A 24,063-nucleotide genomic window follows, 5' to 3' on the forward strand; every position below is an offset into this window, starting at 1 on the left:
AACTGCAGAGATCTACAGCTGAGGTGGGAGAGTCTGTCCATAGGACAACAATCAGTCGTACACTGCACAAATCTGGTCTTTATGGAAGAGTGGCAAGAAGAAAGCCATTTCTCAAAGATATCCATAAAAAGTCTCGTTTAAAGTTTGCCACAAGCCACCTGGGAGACACACCAAACATGTGGAAGAAGATGCTCTGGTCAGATGAGACCAAAATCAAACTGTTTGGCCACAATGGAAAACGATATGTTTGGCGTAAAAACAACACAGCTCATCACCCTGAACACACCATCCGCAGATAATTATATAATTGTTCTTGTAAGGCCGAAATCTACAAGTAATGACATCTTTGATCCAAAATGGCTGACTTCCTGTCAGGTGTAGAAGATGGGTCCAAGAGGCATTTCATAGGTTCTGATGGGTTTTATTTGTTTACTCAATTTCATAAGTCTACATAAAAGCAGAGGGTGGGGCCTGTTTAATCGTTTAGTAATGTAAGGGGTTACATTACCTCCTCCTTCCAAAAAATATGGCATCATCCAATCCGCTTTGTCTACCTAGAGTTCACTGTTTGCTGTGAATTGATGCAGTCACAGGTGAGAGTGGTAGTACTTTGAAAACATAGAAAGAGCACCAAACAGCGGACAGCCGATTTTTCACTGTTGGTCTACAACAACCCCTTGTAAAAAGAGAAAAAATCAAAATGAGGTAAATATACATAGCTGTTGATTTAATGACTGACTCTATGCCACTCGCGCACGCCTGTACACGCATTCACACTGGGAATGTCGGTGCATGTGGATAGGTTAGCTCCGAGGTGCATTCCTTCCATTATGGACCTCATTGAAATTAATTGAAATACAAATAATCCGTTCCAGAACCCAGAAACACCGTGATGCAGTACTTATAATTATGAAGGTGCTCTTTTTCCACAGAGAAGAGTGAATAGGTATTTCTCTGCTTATCAGTTATGAAGTGTGTTATTATAGAAATAAATAGCTTCTCTATGTATGTCACTCTCTCATTGGTGCTGTTCACACATCTGTATTGCTAAAAATGCAAACAATGCAGCAGCTACTTTCACCTGTCATTCATGGTATTCAGTCATTAGGATTGATGATCATTGGTAAAATCAAGCTTTATAAATGCTGCAGTTTCTAACCATGAAAAAAGTAAAACCCAGGTGAAAAGTATCCACTGGCACGAGAGCATGCGGTTGCACAGTTTGGCACAGAAGTGCCAAAGTAAACTTGTGGTGTTACCCATTTGACCAGATGACGGCAGAAACATGTGCACCTCTGGAGATGCAGTATAAAATAGCTGACAGAATCAAAACGCAGACTGCTCATTCTTTGCTGATTTTGGGTCAAACAGGCCCGCTGTATTATGATTGGATTGGAAATATTAACTCTTTCTGCTGGAGGCTGGTCCTCTTTATTAATGAACCCTGAGAAAGATCTGATAACAAAATAAAAACTATAAACATTTAATACACTGATCTAATAAAAAAATGAGCATTTATTTGTTCTTTACTTGCATAAAACGCTCCATGCGTCTCCTACATAAGAAGGTCAGGAAGGCAGGTTTAGAAGTGAGTTGCTATGTTTGGAGCAACTCAGCTCTGCACTTGCGTGGTTCAATCAGAATGGTTGTGGAGGTGGTGCACTCTGCTGGAGGCTCCATTCGCCCAGTCCTGGTTGAGTGTTGCATGATGGCAGTACAGGCCTACCCATAGAACCCCTTACCAAAAAGTAGTATTCGCCAGTGTACTTAAAGTATACTAATTTTAAACTACAAATAAGCATGTATACTTTCTGTTTACTTGTAGTGTACTTATCATTGATATACTTAACTAGATTTATGTTACCTATACATGGCTTATACTAAAAGTATACTAAAAGTCTTGTAACAGTTACAGTTGCTACTATTGTAATGCTGTGTCTCACCACATGGCAGCAACACTTGCCTACTATCATCAGTGGGTTACCATTTCATTGCATTTCTGCATGTAGTCTGTCTCTCTGAACGGGACTCCCCCGTGTGTACGCGGGCTGGTGTGCTCCCCAGTAACGTGTGGTAAAGCTGACACTTTATGTATACTTCTTAAAATAAATAAGTAAATAATAAATAAGTACTGTGGAAAGATAAGTCGTTGCTCATTCGCTATCCATCTGCACACCTCTGCAGTTGATGTCATCCCCGCCTCATGTTACAGTATATGTACCCCATACTTATAAGTATGACTGATATACTTATTACATCAATAGTACGATTTCACACACTGGTGTCTTTGTCAAAGTTCCTTGGCATAAGTGTACAGGATGTGAGAAGAATAATAAGAAAGAAATGCAACAACAAATATTACAAGCAAACTGCAAAGAAGGCCCTGAACCTTTAATCCATCCACACTACTTCTGGTTCATTGGACTGTATTTTATGCTGCCACGGTTAAAATGTCATTTTAAATGTTACTGGATGTACCTGAATCTATTTTTGTCACTTCTTTTTATTTTAGTTTAACTCAGCATTAAAAGCTCAGTTGAAGTCTAACTGAAAAGCTATTTGTAGTGCACATTAAAAATGGATTTTTGAACACTAAATGGTGAACTTTAAGTATTCAGTAAACTGAAAGGTTATTTTCAGTATACTTCAAATTGTACTTTCATAAATTAAAAGTAGACCAGAAAGTTTATTATGAGTAAACTTAAAGAATAGCTGGTAGACTACTTTAAGTGTACTTCAAAGTACACTTAAAGTAGGCCAATTAAGTCCGAAGGAGTATATTTTTAATAAACTTCTAGTATACTTGCATCAGTGAACTTGGTAAACTTGGGATATAAACGTTTGTATACTTGAAAACTTGAAGTATACTTAGTTTTGGTAAAGGACCAGCAACTCTGCTGCTCTACTCGCTGTTGGAGTTAAGACAATGGGTGTCCTCACAGTCCTGCTAATGTGGCGCAACACACTCAATAATAACATTAAATGTGCTAATTTATTTAACTATTTCTTTTCCTTCGGCTACCCAGCATGTGAATCTTTGCTTAAAGACTCTTGAGTCTGTTTTATTTTCTCTCTCTGATATGTTGTAGATTATTCAGTTTTCACTGTACTATCAGGTCTCACACTGTCTGACCTCCAAAACACCAGAGCTCAAAGGTCATGTACGGTCCTCCATTTTTTACGTAGCAATGAAGAAGACACGCAAGAGAGAAGAATACATTTCTGACTAGAAAACATGATGAGTGTGTGGGACGAGTACAGCAGTGTTAACTGCAGAGCTGTTTGAGGAAGCAAAGCTTTCACAGATCAACCGCGCCTTTCATCCCCCTGATCACGCTTTGTTCACTGCTTCTGTGACTCACCTGAGGCTCCGCCCACTGTCAAGGTGTGTATACCTTTGTTTACCAGTACACTGAGCTGTAAAGCCTTCAGGGGAAATTTAAACTTCCGTGTTTTCTCATTTCTTAGCACATTTCCAGTCAACATTGCATGAAGTAGTTTGGTTCTCTGTAAACCAGGAACTTCTCAGCAGATATAGTGGGAGGACATCTGATAGGTTTAGTTGAACATAAATAATTCTTTATTTTTTTCTACACTCTAAAACACTCTGCTCCATTTCTTAATCTCAGTAAATGTTCACACACTGAGCTTCACTTTCTCCCAGCTTGGAGTCAAGGAAGAGATGTATTTCATTCCTGACTGTGAATCTTCTAATGATGCTGAAACTTCTTCCAGATCAAACTGGAAGAACATCCCAGTCAGAGCTCCAGGTCCAGGAAAGTTCTAGTCAACAACCTGAGAAGCAGGTCAGATCAGACTTGTGTGGATCTGGATATATTGCGACTCTCAGCAGGTTTAGTTGAGTCTGATTTCAGGAGATCTTCTCTTCTACAAAATGTCACCAAGTGTCCTGTCCTACTAAGATGTTTCAGACTGAGATGTTTCCTAACAGCACGGGTGAGGAAACGTGTTGGTTGGAGATGTTCAGGAAGGAAACAAAGCATGTGTGGAGGTGACCACTGTCACTTTTTCTTTCTCTCCTTTTTCTTGGAGGTAAACATCCACCATCATGCTGCCAACCCTACTTTGGATCTTCTGGGACAGAAAGCAAAGCAGCATGTTAATTTTCCTGAATCTCTTCCAGCTGCAGCAATTTTCCACCTTAAAACTGCTTCAGGGGAAATCTGAGGGAAAGTGGAACTGAAGAGTTCAGGAAATGTTAAAGCTTCATGTCTCACAGCTGAGTTTCATGTTTGTCTTCATGTGTCCCTGCAGGAAGCTGCTGCTCTCCCTCTGTGTCCTGCAGCAGCGCCACCTGCTGTCCAAACCAACTAACTGCAGCCATCAATCCTTCATGTTTGCATCTGGTTCTTTTCTTCTTTGAACCATCCTCTGTGTTGTTGCTCTGCTGGAATCAGACAGGAATCATGTTGGAAAGTTCAGATCCTTGCAGGAAGGATCTAAAATATCATCTGAACTGAACACAGTCAGAAAAATATGGAAAAGCTGCAAATATTCAGGAATATAGGAATTGGGATTCCCATGCTGTGACCTACAGCATGGAAACCTACAGTTCCCAGAGCTCACCCTGGAAGATCTTCTCCACCATCACTGTCACTATTTAAACGGTCAATCATCTCTTTGTACAGATAGAGAAGTTCAAACTGTCAGGGAAGCAGATTCTGAGCTGATTACAGTTTGTTCATTGATTTGGCAAAAATTCAGAAGAACGTAAAAGCATCAGGCAGGAGATCGCTTCATGAAGACCAATTATCCAGTGCCCTCCTTCATGTCCTCCTGCATGTCCCTGTCCACAGCACTGTCCCTCCTCTCATTACTGGACATGTCCACTAATAAAGTCGGATAACATTTCCTCTGGCAAGTGAAAAAGCTAATTATATTGAGACACATTTAGATGAACACCAGAATATGCTTCAGTGAATCCATGGACCTTCATGCTAATGACTAAATTAGTCAACTTTGCCTTTTGTTTCAACTGTATGAAAATCCAAATAACAAGCAAACATTCTGCTTGTTAACTGACCTCGGACCTCTTCTGAGCTGCAGCAAGGGGTTAGACAGGGCTAAGTGGATCATCGGTAGAAGGTGAGCATTAAGTTGTTGCCAGCAGAAGCTCGGACAATTAACCCTGGAGTTTAAAGATGATTTATCATTTACATCAGTGGTCCCCAACCTTTATATCACTGTGGACCAGTCAGTGCTTGACAATTTTACTGCGGCCCGGGGTGTGGGGAGTTTTTAAGGAGAAATATTATTGTGAGAGCCAAGAGCAGTTCATTCTACACAGATTTTGCGGCGTTCTATTTATACTTTTGGAACGGTGTCGACAAATGTGGGCTACAAGCAAGAGACGGCGTTCTCTCCCACGTGTTGCTAAGCAACGCCCAGCTGAACAGGTATGATAACACCGCCTTCATGCACCTAGTGAAAATCCGAGGGGCTAAAGATAGCCCGAATGGAAGGACTGAAAACTTGTAAACCATGCTGTGGAAGGCGAATCGCAGATATTTCCTGTGTTCTCGGTGGATTGGAACATGGAAGTAGGTGTCCTTCAGGTCTACGGACGTAAACCACTCTTCTCCGGAATCAAAAAATAGGTCAAGTAAAACCCGTTGGCCTGAAAACGTGGTGGAACCACCACTATGAGCTCTTTGTCCAGGAGAGTTTTTATTTCCTGCAGCAATACCGCAGCACATGCAGGATGTGTGAATGAGGTCACCCTCAGCCTCGATGGAGGTGGAGGCTGAAGGCGGAACTGCAGCCCGTACCCTTGGGAAGTAGTTATTTACACCCATACATCCCTGCAGTGGGTTTCCCAATAGGCCAGGTGCTGTTGTTAAAACCTCCTTGCCGTCAGCCTGCAGCCCTCAGGCTGCCTTCTGCTGCCTGTTCCAGCCTTTTGGAGGGATACCGGCTCATCTCCAGGCCCATAGGAGTCCCGCGAGATGGAGCTTGTTCCACCCTGGGCTGACACCAAGCTCCCGCCACAGCCCGACTCCTGCTGCCCAAACTGTGGTGAAGTGGCAGTCCGTAACTGACGCCATGGTTCCTGTACGTCACATCTCCTTACTGTGGAGCAGGGGGTCCCATGTCCCCACTGCAACCACCCCAAGCTTTAGGGGTCTGGTTGGACTGCAGATGGTGCTCCGATTCTCTCTCGGCCTCCAGTCCAACCAGCCGGCCCGGGACCACCAGCAGCCTCTGCCAGCTCTGCCTACAATCATCCAAGATTGTCGGGTGACCACTAGTGTGGAAAAAAGGCGACCTAGTTCGCTGGACATGAGTCCAAAGGCCTGAAGGGCCACGTCATTTGGATCGCCCAGTGCTGCTCCTGCCGTGCCTGGCTGCAGCAGGTGGGACGGTGCCAACAGAAGAACAGAGAGGGAATTGCCAATTCGTGCCAAACTTGCTGCAATGTCGTAGGCTCGGCACAAAAAGTCGCCCGACACTGGGCGCTTGAACAGTGGGCCTTCTCCTTCATCGCCTCATTTGGGGAAAGAACCAGTGACACGATGCAGGAATCCACAGGGGGCATGCAGTCCAGCCCATGATCCTGCATGGACGCCAGAATCGGTGCATCCCTACCGGGGTAGAAGAAGCTTCTAGGATCCCTCCAGCAGCGCTAAAGCTCTTCCAAGAAGGCCGGTGACGGTGGGACCTCAAATGGAGGGTCCGCTGGAGCCCACCAAAAAAAATGGGTTTCTCGTGATACAGGCCGCCGGTGCATCGTCCAGGCCAACCCTGGCCAAGGCTGCCAAAATATTTGCCCGTAGCGGACATGGTTCCTCCCCTGGTTAAGAGCTTACTGAACTCCTGAGGGAATTGCCTGAACCATAATTCCCTTCCATGCTCTGGTGATCCACTTCCTGACCCCGAGGGTCTGGGAAGGGGTCCCCCTGCTCCCCACTGGACTGAAACTCAGAATTGGAGGCCCTCACAGAGATTCCATCATCCTTCAGGTCCTCCCCCAATTCCCAGGCAGAAGGCAGACATGGAGTCTGGAGCCTTGAGTAAAGCCTGTAGCTGCTCCACCTCGGCTCTCAAAGAGTCCACTTCCTATCGAGATGGGGGCTCCAGCAGAGGCCTGTTTCTTCCATGAACTGTGGCGCTCCTTCGCCGGCGGATCCCCCCGCCTCCCGGAACACAGTCGAGGCATTACTGAGGGCAGCCGTCGGCTGCAAAAAGGAGGTTCTCCACTTGACGTAGCATGTTCTCTAACAGAGAAACAGGAAAATGCTACAGTTCATGCATGGGTCCATCAGGGCGTCCCTGAGATGACCCACGCCCAGGCATTTGGGGCACAGATCATGCCTGTCCTCTACCTGGAGAGGGACCCCACACGAAGTACACGCCAGCGTCCCAATCACAGACGTGGGAAATGCAGGCAGGCACTAGGCAAACTGAGTGAAGACTTCAATAAAAAACGTTTTCCTCCACCAGTATCACGTAGTGACCTGGCCACTATCCTGCAAGAAGAATGGCTTAAAATCCCTCTGATCACTGTCCAGGACTTGTATATGTCATTCCCAAGACAAATTAACGCTGTAATGGCCGCAAAAGGAGGCCCTACACCATACTAATAAATTATTGTGGTCTAAAACCAAGTGTTTCAGTTTCATTGTCCAACCCCTGTATTATGTGCTGCATCATTCACACGTGACCTGGGCTAGCATCTTTGGCTGTGAGCTACCGGCTAACCGTGGTTAAATCTCATTTAATAATAGCAAAGTATGTAACTATAATTGATGACAAAACAAACATCCTCAACTAGTCTAACAGTTAGTAAACCCACTCTCAACAGTACAGGTTGGTTTATGAGAAACTCATACCTGAAAAGGGGAATTTTAAATAAATGAGTCACGGACACGTCTTTCCTCTGCTCAGGCGTATATTGACCGAAGAAGAAGAAGTGCCGTGCTCTTTGTTATCGCTCAATAGCGCCTAACCCCCTCTGCTGGTCGCCTTTGGTTACTACATCTACTGAAATCAATACAATATTCAGATATGAACCGAGAAACTATACCTCTGGCTTACAATAAGCACATTTCCATGAAGTCAATACAACATTCAGGTATGAACAGAGAGACTATACTTCTGGCTTATGGTAAATGGACTGAACTTATATAGCGCTTTTTCCAGTCATACAGACCGCTCAAAGCGCTTTACACTAGAGCCACATTCACCCAATCACACTCACTAACGCTCACACATTCATACACCAATACGCAGATCGGTAGGCAACTTGAGGTTAAGTGCCTTGCCAGGAGCACATCCACATATGGCAGGAGGAAGCTGGAATCGAACCCACAACCTTCTGATTGCAAGACGACTACTCTTCCTACAATAACCACATTTCAATCCATCACACTAGCAGGCTATCTACACAGCTAATGTGAACAAGCCTTTCTAGTTATTTGTTCTGTGTTGTGTGTTTTGTGTTTTAAAGTTAAGACAAACTTTATTTAATGGGTCTTTAAACACAGATCGGTCATAACGCACCGTCAACGCTCATATGCATATTAATGTTTGTATTAATGGCATTTTAAGGTACATGTTTGACTGTAAGGAAGTGATGAAAAAGCTAGAGGTCTTCCTTTGTTAGCTGCAACTGCTAACAGCTGATGCTAGCGGCATTGAAGTCAAATGTTTAAAATTCTTTAAAATATTATTTTACTAAAATAATGTTTTACCCCTCCTTGAACCATCACCTTAACGTGGTGGAGGGGTTTGAGTGCTCAAATGATCCTAGAGGCTATGTTGTCTGGGGCCTAAATGCCCCTGGTAGGGTCTCCCATGGCAAACAGGCTCTAGGTGATGGGTCAGACAAAGAGTGGTTCAAGAATCCCTCATGAAGAAAAAAAAATATCACGTGACGTCGCCCGGTACGGCGGAGCCGGGGTCCCACCCTGGAGCCAGGCCTGGGGTCGGGACTCGTCGGAGAGCGCCTGGTGGCCGGTTTGCTCCTCGCGGGACCCGGCCGGGCCAAGCCCGAATGAGAGACGCGAGGCCATCCCCCAGTGGGCCCACCACCTGCAGGGGGAACCGTGAGGGACCGGTGCAAAGAGGATTGGGTGGCGGACGAAGGTGGAGACCTCAGCGGCCCGATCCCCGGATGCTTAGGCTGGCTCTAGGGACGTGGAATGTCACCTCGCTGGGGGGGAAGGAGCCTGAGCTTGTGCGGGAGGTCGAGAGATATCGACTAGAAATAGTCGGGCTTGCCTCCACGCAGAGCGTGGGCTCTGGAACCCATCTCCTTGAGAGGGGTTGGACTCTGTTCTACTCTGGAGTGGCCCACGGGGAGAGGCGGCGGGCTGGTGTGGGTTTGCTTGTTGTCCCCCAGCTCAGCCGTCTCGTGTTGGGGTTTACCCCAGTGGATGAGAGGGTCATATCCTTGCGCCTTCGGGTTGGGGAGAGGTCTCAGCCTACGGGCCGAGTGGCAGTGCGGAGTACCCGGCCTTCTTGGCGTCTCTGTCGGGGGTGCTGGATAGTGCCCCTCCCGGGGACTCCATTATTCTGATGGGGGACTTCAACGCCCACGTGGGGAACGACAGTGACACCTGGAGAGGCGTGATCGGGAAGAATGGCCTCCCCGATCTGAATCCGAGTGGTGTTTTGTTATTGGACTTCTGTGCTAGTCACGGTTTGTCCATAACGAACACCATGTTCAAACATAAGGGTGTCCATCAGTGGACTTGGCACCAGGACACCCTAGGCAGGAGGTCGATGATCGACTTTGTTGTCGTATCATCAGATCTTCGGCCGCATGTTTTGGACACTCGGGTGAAGAGAGGGGCTGAGCTGTCCACTGATCATCACCTGGTGGTGAGTTGGATCCGCTGGAGGAGGAGAAAGCCAGTCAGACTTGGCAGGCCCAAACGCATAGTGAGGGTCTGCTGGGAACGTCTGGCGGAGCCCTCGGCCAGGGAAGTATTCAACTCCCACCTCCGGGAGAGCTTCGACCAGATCCCGGGGGATGTTGGAGACATAGAGTCCGAGTGGACCATGTTCTCCGCATCTATTGTCGATGCTGCTGCCCGTAGCTGTGGCCGTAAGGTCTGCGGTGCCTGTCGCGGCGGCAATCCCAGAACCCGGTGGTGGACACCGGCAGTAAGGGATGCTGTTAAGCTGAAGAAGGAGTCCTATCGGCTGTGGTTGGCTTGTGGGACTCCTGAGGCGTCTGACGGGTACCGTGAGGCCAAGCGTGCTGCGGCCCGGGCTGTGGCAGAGGCAAAAACACGGGCCTGGGAGGAGTTCGGTGAGGCCATGGAGAAGGACTACCGGTTGGCCTCGAAGCGATTCTGGCAAACCGTCCGTCGCCTCAGGAGGGGAAAGCAGTGCTTCGCCAACACTGTTTATAGTGGGGGCGGGAGACTGCTGACCTCGACTGAGGACATTATCGGGCGGTGGAAGGAGTACTTCGAGAATCTCCTCAATCCTGCCATCACGCATTCCGTGGTGGAAACAGAGACTGGGGACTCGGGGTTGGACTCTTTCATCACCCAGGCTGAAGTCACCGAGGTGGTTAAAAAGCTCCGCGGTGGCAAGGCTTCGGGGGTGGATGAGATCCGCCCTGAGTACCTCAAGTCTCTGGATGTTGTAGGGCTGTCATGGTTGACACGTCTCTTCAACATTGCGTGGCGCTCGGGGACAGTGCCTCTGGACTAGCAGACTGGGGTGGTGGTCCCCCTTCATAAGAAGGGTGACCGGAGGGTGTGTTCCAACTACAGGGGGATCACACTCCTCAGCCTCCCTGGTAAGGCCTACGCCAGGGTATTGGAGAGGAGAGTCCGACCGATAGTCGAACCTCGGCTTCAGGAGGAGCAGTGTGGTTTTCGTCCCGGCCGTGGAACACTGGACCAGCTCTATACCCTCTACAGGGTGCTCGAGGGTTCATGGGAGTTTGCCCAACCGGTTCACATGTGTTTTGTGGACCTGGAAAAAGCATTCGACTGTGTCCCTCGTGATGCCCTGTGGGGGGTGCTCCAGGAGTATGGAATTGGGGGCCCTTTACTAGGGGCCATCCGGTCCCTGTACGAGCGGAGCAGGAGTTTGGTCCGCATTGCCGGCACTAAGTCGGACCTGTTCCCGGTGCATGTTGGACTCCGGCAGGGCTGCCCTTTGTCACTGGTCCTGTTCATAACTTTTATGGACAGGATTTCTAGACGCAGCCAAGGGCCGGAGGGGGTCTGGTTTGGGGACCAGAGGATTTCGTCTCTTCTTTTTGCAGATGACGTGGTCCTGCTGGCCCCCTCTAGCCAAGACCTACAGCATGCGCTGTGGCGGTTCGCAGCCGAGTGTGAAGCGGCTGGGATGAGGATCAGCTCCTCCAAGTCCGAGGCCATGGTACTCGACCGGAAAAGGGTGGCTTCTCCTCTTCAGGTTGGAGGGGAGTTCCTGCCTCAAGTGGAGGAGTTTAAGTATCTCGGGGTCTTGTTCACGAGTGAGGGAAGAATGGAGCGGGAGATCGACAGACGTATCGGTGCGGCTGCCACAGTAATGGGGGCGCTGTGCCGGTTCGTTGTGCTGAAGAGAGAGCTGAGCCGAAAAGCAAAGCTCTCAATTTACTGGTCGGTGTACGTTCCTACCCTCACCTATGGCCATGAACTTTGGGTCATGACCGAAAGAACGAGATCCCGGATACAAGCGGCTGAAATGAGCTTCTTCCGTAGGGTGGCCGGGCACTCCCTTAGAGATAGGGTGAGGAGCTCGGCCATCCGGGAGGAGCTCGGAGTAGAGCCACTGCTCCTCCACATCGAGAGGAGCCAGTTGAGGTGGCTCGGGCATCTATACCGGATGCCTCCTGGACGCCTTCCTTGGGAGGTGTTCCAGGCACGTCCCACCGGGAGGAGGCCCAGGGGACGGCCCAGGACACGCTGGAGGGACTATGTCTCGGCCTGGGAACGCCTTGGGCTCCCCCTGGAGGAACTGGAGGAGATGTCTGGAGAGAGGGACGTCTGGGCGTCTCTGTTGAGTCTGCTGCCCACGCGACCCGGTCCTGGATAAAGCGGAAGACGACGAGTACGAGTAATGTTTTACCTAGTCTACTGATTTTGCATTGTGAATTGTGGTTTGTGTCAGAGCCTGGGTTTTTTTGCTGTGTGTGTTTGCGTGCTGTTTACTTTGTTTAGCCTCTGGATGCCGCCAGAGCTGCCGGTGCCACAGAGTGACAGGTGCTTCCTGTTAACCACTCATCAGGAGGAGCTTGAAGAGGCTGGGCAGTGAGCACACCAGGATCTTCCCATGGTTAGTTCCTAGCCCTGGCTCATTCCTGAGAATCTACCAGACCAAGTACAAGCAACCCGAAAGAACCTACTGATCAAGCTTCCTGCTGACTGCCCGGGATTTCAACCTGCTGACCAGTCTCTAGCAAATCCTGCCCACCCTCCAACAAAACTCTCTGGCACCAGCTCTACAAGGCTCACTCAAGGTGAAGCGTCTAGTGTGAGGATCAGGGGTGTTTTTTAGGGTCTCAAAACGTTGGGGGCTTTAGCCCAAATCCAAAATATTTAAATTTCCATAAGACAATTTATAGGTAATTTAAAATTAAAATAATATAGGACATATTGTACCAGTTCTCTGCCTCGGCTGGTTTTAGACTGAATGTAAATTATTGTGAATCAAACAAAAAAGGTTTGCAATAATTTTACTTTTTATTTTTGTTAGAAGCTGAATGAAGGACAAGAAGAAACAGAGTTTAGCTCTGATGAAAAACTATTTTGCTGAACCAAATAATGACACATTTTGAGGTATTTACAAAAGAACTTAATCTGAATTCTTGCTGACAAAGTTTTTCTTAAACTCAGAGATATTTACTCTGGGCCAGATAAATGTGCTTCTTTTGTCAACTACATAAATTACCTTTTTAAACGTTAAACTCTCATCAAAGTGTTCCACTCCTGAGGCTCCATTGTCTTTATTGTTATATTTCAAAAAAGGAAAGTGGTATAAAATTGATTTTCCTAAATCTTAGTCGAATGGTAAAATCCTAAAACACATTTATTTTATTATGCCAAAAGCTTTCAAAACATTTAATTAAAATTTTCCCTTCTTTTATGAACCTGTTCTCTTTTATCGCCATCTTTTCAGGCCTTCGTTCCACTTCTGAAGAAATTTGGCAGCCAAAAATAATAAATGAAACATTTTACAACTGTGGAGATATATTATGTGTGTGCATCATTATTATTACTATGTTCATAACCAGTGTGGGAAATAAAATGTATAACCTGTGTTCGTATAAGACATTGTGGCCTGCAGAATTGTTGTTGCACAAACTTGGCCTTGAGTGTGATGAAGCAGAAAAATACTGAGAGCTGAAGGAATGTGTGAAAAGTAGAGACTGACTTACTCCCTGCTTATATCAGTAGATACATGGTGCAGGTGCAGGACAATGACTGTCTAAATATGGTAAAGCCGGAAAAGTGTATACGTGACTACATGTGAGAAAAAACTGTAAACAGGGCGCTGCCCATTTTAATGTGTGTTTTAATAAAAACAATGTGCCCAGTGAGAAGCTCCGAAGTCGTCTCGGTGTGTGTCCTGATCACATGAGAGCTTCCCCTGGTCCAGGTATTTTAATTACATACAGCTGTCTCCGTGTGATTTATTCTAATGTGTTGTGAATTCCTCCAGGTTACGGTGAATAAACGAACGTGCAGAAGGCCTCTTTAAAGAGGTACTTCAACACAACCCAGTCTTTTTTTCTGCATGTGAGACATTAATGCAGTTCTTACTATTAAACACTCTGAGAGGAAAGTGTGTTAAGTTGTGATGTTTAAAATAAAGCATAGAGCCTCATCCTGGACCTTATCAGTACTAATATTACAGTTATTAATAACTGTATACATATGGAATGTATGTCTCACCTTCAGTAAACTATATCCTTGTTTAATTAGTTTGGTTTATATAATATTTCATGTGTAATTTAGAAAAATAAAATTGTTATGATTTATTTCTTAATTATTCTGCATCTTTATACCCAGAGCTGCATGTTTAGAATCAGCACAGAAGATATGAAAGAGAAGATGGAGGCTTACTTTTACTCTTTCTACTATGTCTTACTGGAACCAGGAGATATTTTCCTGGTATATTGAGCAACACATTTTTCTGTCTAAATGTAAAACTAGACCTTTTTCTTTCTGTTCTCGGTGGAGGAGGACGCTTTTTCTCTGTCTCCCGCACCCCTCCCATATCTGCCGTGCTTCAGCTCTGTGTCTTGTCTTCTTTTTGAGCCTCCTTTTGCACATCTTCCAAATTCTGAGTTATGGATTTGGTCAGCTGGTCTCTCAATGCAATTTATCAAATTTTCTCGACGAGAAGACAGGGTGAAGGAGAACCCACTTGTCCGGACTGGACATTTTTCTCTGGATACACGATGGACTCCTGGCAGAAGTGGAGGATTGTGTGTTTGTCGATGATGTCAGTCGGGGATGTGGAAGATACAGGTCCTTCTCAAAAAATTAGCATATTGTGATAAAGTTCATTATTTTCTATAATGTAATGATGAAAATTTAACATTCATATATTTTAGATTCATTGCACACTAACTGAAATATTTCAGGTATTTTATTTTGAGAAGGACCTGTATGTATATACTCTCAAGGCTGACGGAAAATTAAGAGTCAACCTAACCCAAATACAGGTCCTTCTCAAAATATTAGCATATTGTGATAAAGTTCATTATTTTCCATAATGTCATGATGAAAATTTAACATTCATATATTTTAGATTCATTGCACACTAACTGAAATATTTCAGGTCTTTTATTGTCTTAATACAGATGATTTTGGCATACAGCTCATGAAAACCCAAAATTCCTATCTCACAAAATTAGCATATCATTAAAAGGGTCTCTAAACGAGCTATGAACCTAATCATCTGAATCAACGAGTTAACTCTAAATACCTGCAAAAGATTCCTGAGGCCTTTAAAACTCCCAGCCTGGTTCATCACTCAAAACCCCAATCATGGGTAAGACTGCCGACCTGACTGCTGTCCAGAAGGCCACTATTGACACCCTCAAGCAAGAGGGTAAGACACAGAAAGAAATTTCTGAACGAATAGGCTGTTCCCAGAGTGCTGTATCAAGGCACCTCAGTGGGAAGTCTGTGGGAAGGAAAAAGTGTGGCAGAAAACGCTGCACAACGAGAAGAGGTGACCAGACCCTGAGGAAGATTGTGGAGAAGGGCCGATTCCAGACCTTGGGGGACCTGCGGAAGCAGTGGACTGAGTCTGGAGTAGAAACATCCAGAGCCACCGTGCACAGGCGTGTGCAGGAAATGGGCTACAGGTGCCGCATTCCCCAGGTCAAACCACTTTTGAACCAGAAACAGCGGCAGAAGCGCCTGACCTGGGCTACAGAGAAGCAGCACTGGACTGTTGCTCAGTGGTCCAAAGTACTTTTTTCAGATGAAAGCAAATTCTGCATGTCATTCGGAAATCAAGGTGCCAGAGTCTGGAGGAAGACTGGGGAGAAGGAAATGCCAAAATGCCAGAAGTCCAGTGTCAAGTACCCACAGTCAGTGATGGTCTGGGGTGCCGTGTCAGCTGCTGGTGTTGGTCCACTGTGTTTTATCAAGGGCAGGGTCAATGCAGCTAGCTATCAGGAGATTTTGGAGCACTTCATGCTTCCATCTGCTGAAAAGCTTTATGGAGATGAAGATTTCATTTTTCAGCACGACCTGGCACCTGCTCACAGTGCCAAAACCACTGGTAAATGGTTTACTGACCATGGTATCACTGTGCTCAATTGGCCTGCCAACTCTCCTGACCTGAACCCCATAGAGAATCTGTGGGATATTGTGAAGAGAACGTTGAGAGACTCAAGACCCAACACTCTGGATGAGCTAAAGGCCGCTATCGAAGCATCCTGGGCCTCCATAAGACCTCAGCAGTGCCACAGGCTGATTGCCTCCATGCCACGCTTCATTGAAGCAGTCATGTCTGCCAAAGGATTCCCGACCAAGTATTGAGTGCATAACTGTACATGATTATTTGAAGGTTGACGTTTTTTGTATTAAAAACACTTTTCTTTTATTGGTCGGATGAAATATGCTAATTTTGTGAGATAGGAATTTTGGATTTTCATGAGCTGTATGCCACAATCATCCGTTTTAAGACAATAAAAGACCTGAAATATTTCAGTTATTGTGCAATGAATCTAAAATATATGAATGTTAAATTTTCATCATGACATTATAGAAAATAATGAACTTTATCACAATATGCTAATATTTTGAGAAGGACCTGTAATTGTTGTTTTTCTGAATCTGGCTCCCCTGCACGGCCTTGATGGCTGGCTATCTTCAACTTCTCCTGGAAGTTATGTAAACATGACGCTCTGCTCCCTCTTCCCCCTCCCTTCCCTGAGGACATCTGTGTACCTGCTCAGAACTTTGTGACCGGTTGATGAACCTTCCAACGAACCATCAAGGACAATGGCCTCTGTGACAGTGATTCATGGACTTACTTGCACACACACACATGCTCAAGATAAACATATGCACCCCTCCTGCCCACCCTCCAACAAAACTCTCTGGCACCAGCTCTACAAGGCTCACTCAAGGTGAAGCGTCTAGTGTGAGGATCAGGGGTGTTTTTTAGGGTCTCAAAACGTTGGGGGCTTTAGCCCAAATCCAAAATATTTAAATTTCCATAAGACAATTTATAGGTAATTTAAAATTAAAATAATATAGGACATATTGTACCAGTTCTCTGTCTCGGCTGGTTTTAGACTGAATGTAAATTATTGTGAATCAAACAAAAAAGGTTTGCAATAATTTTACTTTTTATTTTTGTTAGAAGCTGAATGAAGGACAAGGAGAAACAGAGTTTAGCTCTGATGAAAAACTATTTTGCTGAACCAAATAATGACACATTTTGAGGTATTTACAAAAGAACTTAATCTGAATTTTTGCTGACAAAGTTTTTCTTAAACTCAGAGATATTTACTCTGGGCCAGATAAATGTGCTTCTTTTGTCAACTACATAAATTACCTTTTTAAACGTTAAACTCTCATCAAAGTGTTCCACTCCTGAGGCTCCATTGTCTTTATTGTTATATTTCAAAAAAGGAAAGTGGTATAAAATTGATTTTCCTAAATCTTAGTCAAATGGTAAAATCCTAAAACACATTTATTTTATTATGCCAAAAGCTTTCAAAACATTTAATTAAAATTTTCCCTTCTTTTATGAACCTGTTCTCTTTTATCGCCATCTTTTCAGGCCTTCGTTCCACTTCTGAAGAAATTTGGCAGCCAAAAATAATAAATGAAACATTTTACAACTGTGGAGATATATTATGTGTGTGCATCATTATTATTACTATGTTCATAACCAGTGTGGGAAATAAAATGTATAACCTGTGTTCGTATAAGACATTGTGGCCTGCAGAATTGTTGTTGCACAAACTTGGCCTTGAGTGTGATGAAGCAGAAAAATACTGAGAGCTGAAGGAATGTGTGAAAAGTAGAGACTGACTTACTCCCTTCTCATATCAGTAGATACATGGTGCAGGTGCAGGAACAATGACTGTCTAAATATGGTAAAGCCGGAAAAGTGTATACGTGACTACATGTGAGAAAAAACTGTAAACAGGGCGCTGCCCATTTTAATGTGTGTTTTAATAAAAACAATGTGCCCAGTGAGAAGCTCCGAAGTCGTCTCGGTGTGTGTCCTGATCACATGAGAGCTTCCCCTGGTCCAGGTATTTTAATTACATACAGCTGTCTCCGTGTGATTTATTCTAATGTGTGTGAATTCCTCCAGGTTACGGTGAATAAACGAACGTGCAGAAGGCCTCTTTAAAGAGGTACTTCAACACAACCCAGTCTTTTTTTCTGCATGTGAGACATTAATGCAGTTCTTACTATTAAACACTCTGAGAGGAAAGTGTGTTAAGTTGTGATGTTTAAAATAAAGCATAGAGCCTCATCCTGGACCTTATCAGTACTAATATTACAGTTATTAATAACTGTATACATATGGAATGTATGTCTCACCTTCAGTAAACTATATCCTTGTTTAATTAGTTTGGTTTATATAATATTTCATGTGTAATTTAGAAAAATAAAATTGTTATGATTTATTTCTTAATTATTCTGCATCTTTATACCCAGAGCTGCATGTTTAGAATCAGCACAGAAGATATGAAAGAGAAGATGGAGGCTTACTTTTACTCTTTCTACTATGTCTTACTGGAACCAGGAGATATTTTCCTGGTTTATTGAGCAACACATTTTTCTGTCTAAATGTAAAACTAGACCTTTTTCTTTCTGTTCTCGGTGGAGGAGGACGCTTTTTCTCTGTCTCCCGCACCCCTCCCATATCTGCCGTGCTTCAGCTCTGTGCCTTGTCTTCTTTTTGAGCCTCCTTTTGCACATCTTCCAAATTCTGAGTTATGGATTTGGTCAGCTGGTCTCTCAATGCAATTTATCAAATTTTCTCGACGAGAAGACAGGGTGAAGGAGATCCCACTTGTCCGGACTGGACATTTTTCTCTGGATACACGATGGACTCCTGGCAGAAGTGGAGGATTGTGTGTTTGTCGATGATGTCAGTCGGGGATGTGGAAGATACAGGTCCTTCTCAAAGAATTAGCATATTGTGATAAAGTTCATTATTTTCTATAATGTAATGATGAAAATTTAACATTCATATGTTTTAGATTCATTGCACACTAACTGAAATATTTCAGGTCTTTTATTGTCTTAATACGGATGATTTTGGCATACAGCTCATGAAAACCCAAAATTCATATCTCACAAAATTAGCATATTTCATCCGACCAATAAAATAAAAGTATTTTTAATACAAACAACGTCAACCTTCAAATAATCATGTACAGTTATGCACTCAATACTTGGTCGGGAATCCTTTGGCAGAAATGACTGCTTCAATGCGGCGTGGCATGGAGGCAATCAGCCTGTGGCACTGCTGAGGTCTTATGGAGGCCCAGGATGCTTCGATAGCGGCCTTTAGCTCATCCAGAGTGTTGGGTCTTGAGTCTCTCAACGTTCTCTTCACAATATCCCACAGATTCTCTATGGGGTTCAGGTCAGGAGAGTTGGCAGGCCAATTGAGCACAGTGATACCATGGTCAGTAAACCATTTACCAGTGGTTTTGGCACTGTGAGCAGGTGCCAGGTCGTGCTGAAAAATGAAATCTTCATCTCCATAAAGCTTTTCAGCAGATGGAAGCATGAAGTGCTCCAAAATCTCCTGATAGCTAGCTGCATTGACCCTGCCCTTGATAAAACACAGTGGACCAACACCAGCAGCTGACACGGCACCCCAGACCATCACTGACTGTGGGTACTTGACACTGGACTTCTGGCATTTTGGCATTTCCTTCTCCCCAGTCTTCCTCCAGACTCTGGCACCTTGATTTCCGTATGACATGCAGAATTTGCTTTCATCCGAAAAAAGTACTTTGGACCACTGAGCAACAGTCCAGTGCTGCTTCTCTGTAGCCCAGGTCAGGCGCTTCTGCCGCTGTTTCTGGTTCAAAAGTGGCTTGACCTGGGGAATGCGGCACCTGTAGCCCATTTCCTGCACACGCCTGTGCACGGTGGCTCTGGATGTTTCTACTCCAGACTCAGTCCACTGCTTCCGCAGGTCCCCCAAGGTCTGGAATCGGCCCTTCCCCACAATCTTCCTCAGGGTCCGGTCACCTCTTCTCGTTGTGCAGCGTTTTCTGCCACACTTTTTCCTTCCCACAGACTTCCCACTGAGGTGCCTTGATACAGCACTCTGGGAACAGCCTATTCGTTCAGAAATGTCTTTCTGTGTCTTACCCTCTTGCTTGAGGGTGTCAATAGTGGCCTTCTGGACAGCAGTCAGGTCGGCAGTCTTACCCATGATTGGGGTTTTGAGTGATGAACCAGGCTGGGAGTTTTAAAGGCCTCAGGAATCTTTTGCAGGTGTTTAGAGTTAACTCGTTGATTCAGATGATTAGGTTCATAGCTCGTTTAGAGACCCTTTTAATAATATGCCAATTTTGTGAGATAGGAATTTTGGGTTTTCATGAGCTGTATGCCAAAATCATCCGTATTAAGACAATAAAAGACCTGAAATATTTCAGTTAGTGTGCAATGAATCTAAAATATATGAATGTTACATTTTCATCATGACATTATGGAAAATAATGAACTTTATCACAATATGCTAATATTTTGAGAAGGACCTGTATGTATATACTCTCAAGGCTGACGGAAAATTAAGAGTCAACCTAACCCAAATAATTGTTGTTTTTCTGAATCTGGCTCCCCTGCACGGCCTTGATGGCTGGCTATCTTCAACTTCTCCTGGAAGTTATGTAAACATGACGCTCTGCTCCCTCTGCCCCCTCCCTTCCCTGAGGACATCTGTGTACCTGCTCAGAACTTTGTGACCGGTTGATGAACCTTCCAACGAACCATCAAGGACAATGGCCTCTGTGACAGTGCTTCATGGACTTACTTGCACACACACACATGCTCAAGATAAACATATGCACCCCTCCTGCCCACCCTCCAACAAAACTCTCTGGCACCAGCTCTACAAGGCTCACTCAAGGTGAAGCGTCTAGTGTGAGGATCAGGGGTGTTTTTTAGGGTCTCAAAACGTTGGGGGCTTTAGCCCAAATCCAAAATATTTAAATTTCCATAAGACAATTTATAGGTAATTTAAAATTAAAATAATATAGGACATATTGTACCAGTTCTCTGCCTCGGCTGGTTTTAGACTGAATGTAAATTATTGTGAATTAAACAAAAAAGGTTTGCAATAATTTTACTTTTTATTTTTGTTAGAAGCTGAATGAAGGACAAGGAGAAACAGAGTTTAGCTCTGATGAAAAACTATTTTGCTGAACCAAATAATGACACATTTTGAGGTATTTACAAAAGAACTTAATCTGAATTTTTGCTGACAAAGTTTTTCTTAAACTCAGAGATATTTACTCTGGGCCAGATAAATGTGCTTCTTTTGTCAACTACATAAATTACCTTTTTAAACGTTAAACTCTCATCAAAGTGTTCCACTCCTGAGGCTCCATTGTCTTTATTGTTATATTTCAAAAAAGGAAAGTGGTATAAAATTGATTTTCCTAAATCTTAGTCGAATGGTAAAATCCTAAAACACATTTATTTTATTATGCCAAAAGCTTTCAAAACATTTAATTAAAATTTTCCCTTCTTTTATGAACCTGTTCTCTTTTATCGCCATCTTTTCAGGCCTTCGTTCCACTTCTGAAGAAATTTGGCAGCCAAAAATAATAAATGAAACATTTTACAACTGTGGAGATATATTATGTGTGTGCATCATTATTATTATGATGTTCATAACCAGTGTGGGAAATAAAATGTATAACCTGTGTTAGTATAAGACATTGTGGCCTGCAGAATTGTTGTTGCACAAACTTGGCCTTGAGTGTGATGAAGCAGAAAAATACTGAGAGCTGAAGGAATGTGTGAAAAGTAGAGACTGACTTACTCCCTTCTCATATCAGTAGAAAACATGATGCAGGTGCAGGAACAATGACTGTCTAAATATGGTAAAGCCGGAAAAGTGTATACGTGACTACATGTGAGAAAAAACTGTAAACAGGGCGCTGCCCATTTTAATGTGTGTTTTAATAAAAACAATGTGCCCAGTGAGAAGCTCCGAAGTCGTCTTGGTGTGTGTCCTGATCACATGAGAGCTTCCCCTGGTCCAGGTATTTTAATTACATACAGCTGTCTCCGTGTGATTTATTCTAATGTGTGTGAATTCCTCCAGGTTACGGTGAATAAACGAACGTGCAGAAGGCCTCTTTAAAGAGGTACTTCAACACAACCCAGTCTTTTTTTCTGCATGTGAGACATTAATGCAGTTCTTACTATTAAACACTCTGAGAGGAAAGTGTGTTAAGTTGTGATGTTTAAAATATAGCATAGAGCCTCATCCTGGACCTTATCAGTACTAATATTACAGTTATTAATAACTGTATACATATGGTATGTATGTCTCACCTTCAGTAAACTATATCCTTGTTTAATTAGTTTGGTTTATATAATATTTCATGTGTAATTTAGAAAAATAAAATTGTTATGATTTATTTCTTAATTATTCTGCATCTTTATACCCAGAGCTGCATGTTTAGAATCAGCACAGAAGATATGAAAGAGAAGATGGAGGCTTACTTTTACTCTTTCTACTATGTCTTACTGGAACCAGGAGATATTTTCCTGGTATATTGAGCAACACATTTTTCTGTCTAAATGTAAAACTAGACCTTTTTCTTTCTGTTCTCGGTGGAGGAGGACGCTTTTTCTCTGTCTCCCGCACCCCTCCCATATCTGCCGTGCTTCAGCTCTGTGTCTTGTCTTCTTTTTGAGCCTCCTTTTGCACATCTTCCAAATTCTGAGTTATGGATTTGGTCAGCTGGTCTCTCAATGCAATTTATCAAATTTTCTCGACGAGAAGACAGGGTGAAGGAGAGCCCACTTGTCCGGACTGGACATTTTTCTCTGGATACACGATGGACTCCTGGCAGAAGTGGAGGATTGTGTGTTTGTCGATGATGTCAGTCGAGGATGTGGAAGATATGTATATACTCTCAAGGCTGACGGAAAATTAAGAGTCAGCCTAACCCAAATAATTATTGTTTTTCTGAATCTGGCTCCCCTGCACGGCCTTGATGGCTGGCTATCTTCAACTTCTCCTGGAAGTTATGTAAACATGACGCTCTGCTCCCTCTGCCTACTCCCTTCCCTGAGGACATCTGTGTACCTGCTCAGAACTTTGTGGCCGGTTGATGAACCTTCCAACGTACCATCAAGGACAATGGCCTCTGTGACAGTGCTTCATGGACTTACTTGCACACACACACATGCTCAAGATAAACATATGCACCCCTCACACCACCTTCACCGTTCCCGGCATGATGTTGTTTTGTCAACTTGTTGCTTCTTTGTTCTGAGGTTTCAAACTGTATCCTGCTAAGGATACAGTGTGAAATATGATTTTTTCCTCTACTTACCTAATGTGGCCTCTTTTCTCATCTAACAAGGGCAGCGCCTGTGAGTGGGCAGCAAAGCCTCTGTGACCCGTCCCCCCATTTGTCTTCTGTCATGATGTATGTTTGGATGGGTTGTACTAAAATTCTAATTTCCCATTGGGATCAATAAAGTATCTTTGAATTTAATTCAATAAGACTGACTGCAGCAAAGAGATGCAATGTGTTGATCTGAAGGACTTTTATTGTGTTTAGCTACATTAGGATTAAAGGCTTTTATTTTGACTGAAGTAAAGGACCAGATATTTTCACATTATGATGCAAATCCAGCTAGAAGCTCACAGAGAAGGTTGCTACTGTTTTCTATCACAGCCACATGATTTAACTTTACCTGTAGCTCAGGTGAAGGTCCCTCATCATGACCCTGATGATGCTCATTAGGGTGAACCTCCACCTCATGTCTTGCTGGGTGAATCAGTGATTAGCTGTAACTTACAATTGGCCCATTCTGAATCAGCATTCAGGTTTCACCGCTATCTTCATCTGGGTTAAACCGCTCGGCGTCCACCTGTTCCTGAACACAACACACGCACCAGTCTGCTACTCCCTGGTTGGCTCCATGGTTGCTCTGAAATGAACCCTGTTTGAGGCGCTCGGTGTAACTTTTCAGGTAATGAAGGAAGCCGGTCGACCTGGAGTAAAGTGCTGTTCTGGACTTCTCCAGAATGGCTGTGCGCATAGTTGCGCATTCGTGGTGCTGCGAGTGCACAAATAACTATTTTTTGTCTTCTCCTTTTAACTCATTGTGAGGTTAGGTGGAGCGGGAGGTGATTATATGGAACACAATTGAAAAAAACCTGATTGTTTTTAGATAAAAATGTGAAGTCCAGTATCATTGTGTGGCTACATCTTTTTAATACTTCTAAATTTCTTCTATTAAGAAGTCCGGGGCTATTCAGAAAACATCGGGGCGGAAGCCCAGGTCTAACTACGCGCCTAGTGAGGATTATTGAATCACCTAAAACTGGCTGCAGAACTTCCCTGTCCACACTGTGAGAAATCCCCTCCCA

The 24,063-nt window shown here is 44.2% G+C and overlaps 2 protein-coding genes across 6 annotated transcripts in view; both read right to left on the reverse strand.

Annotated features, from left to right (window-relative positions):
• LOC124857900 (NLR family CARD domain-containing protein 3-like) overlaps nucleotides 1–24,063 on the reverse strand; it is a 213,069-nt gene that overhangs the window by 91,364 nt on the left and 97,642 nt on the right. The window lies entirely within an intron of this gene.
• Nucleotides 1–24,063, reverse strand: part of LOC124858135 (NACHT, LRR and PYD domains-containing protein 12-like) — a 106,589-nt gene that overhangs the window by 72,582 nt on the left and 9,944 nt on the right. The window lies entirely within an intron of this gene.

The sequence above is a fragment of the Girardinichthys multiradiatus genome, chromosome 21 (genome assembly GCF_021462225.1).
Source record: "Girardinichthys multiradiatus isolate DD_20200921_A chromosome 21, DD_fGirMul_XY1, whole genome shotgun sequence".
NCBI classification, from domain to species: Eukaryota; Metazoa; Chordata; class Actinopteri; order Cyprinodontiformes; family Goodeidae; genus Girardinichthys; species Girardinichthys multiradiatus.